Source organism: Mandrillus leucophaeus, unplaced genomic scaffold, assembly GCF_000951045.1.
Source record: "Mandrillus leucophaeus isolate KB7577 unplaced genomic scaffold, Mleu.le_1.0 Scaffold909, whole genome shotgun sequence".
In the NCBI taxonomy this organism is placed as follows: Eukaryota; Metazoa; Chordata; class Mammalia; order Primates; family Cercopithecidae; genus Mandrillus; species Mandrillus leucophaeus.
This window is the reverse complement of record NW_012109908.1, coordinates 12,792-13,332: the sequence shown is the minus strand read 5'-3', so window position 1 is coordinate 13,332 and position 541 is coordinate 12,792. Positions and strand designations below refer to the sequence as shown.

General features: G+C 39.6%; 1 pseudogene; it reads right to left on the bottom strand.

Annotated features, from left to right (window-relative positions):
• Nucleotides 1–379, bottom strand: part of LOC105531798 — a 10,114-nt pseudogene extending 9,735 nt beyond the window's left edge.
• Between the last annotated feature and the right edge of the window lie 162 nt (nucleotides 380–541).

Sequence of the window (541 nt, the reverse complement as noted above, 5' to 3'; positions counted from 1 at the left end):
ACTCTGTGAGATGATTTCACAGAACACAAAGAAGTTTCTCAGAAAGCTTCTTTCTCTTTGTTATCGGAGGAGATTTCCTTTGGCCCTATAGTCTTGAAAGGGATCCGAAATATCTGTTCTCATATTCCACAGAAATAAGGCTAGCAAAGAGTTCACGAAATACAGATGTAACTCTGTGAGTGGAAGTCACACATCACAGGGCAGTTTCTCAGAAAGGCTCTTTCCAGTTTTTCTCTGAGAATATTTTCTTTATAACCATAGCCCTCTATGAGCTTACAAATATCACTATGAGAATTCCACAAAACAGGCTTAGAGAGCGGCTTCTTGAAGGGAAAGCTGTAACTCTGTGAGGTGAATTAACAGAACACTAAGCAGTTTCTCAGAAAGCTTTTTTCGAGTTTTCATCTGAGGATATTTCCTTTATCACCATAGCACTCAATGGCCTTCCAAATAGCACTTTTCAAATTCCACAAGAACTGTCTTAGCGAAAGGCTTCGTGACGGGAAAGCTGTAACTCTGTGAGATGATTTAACAGAACACA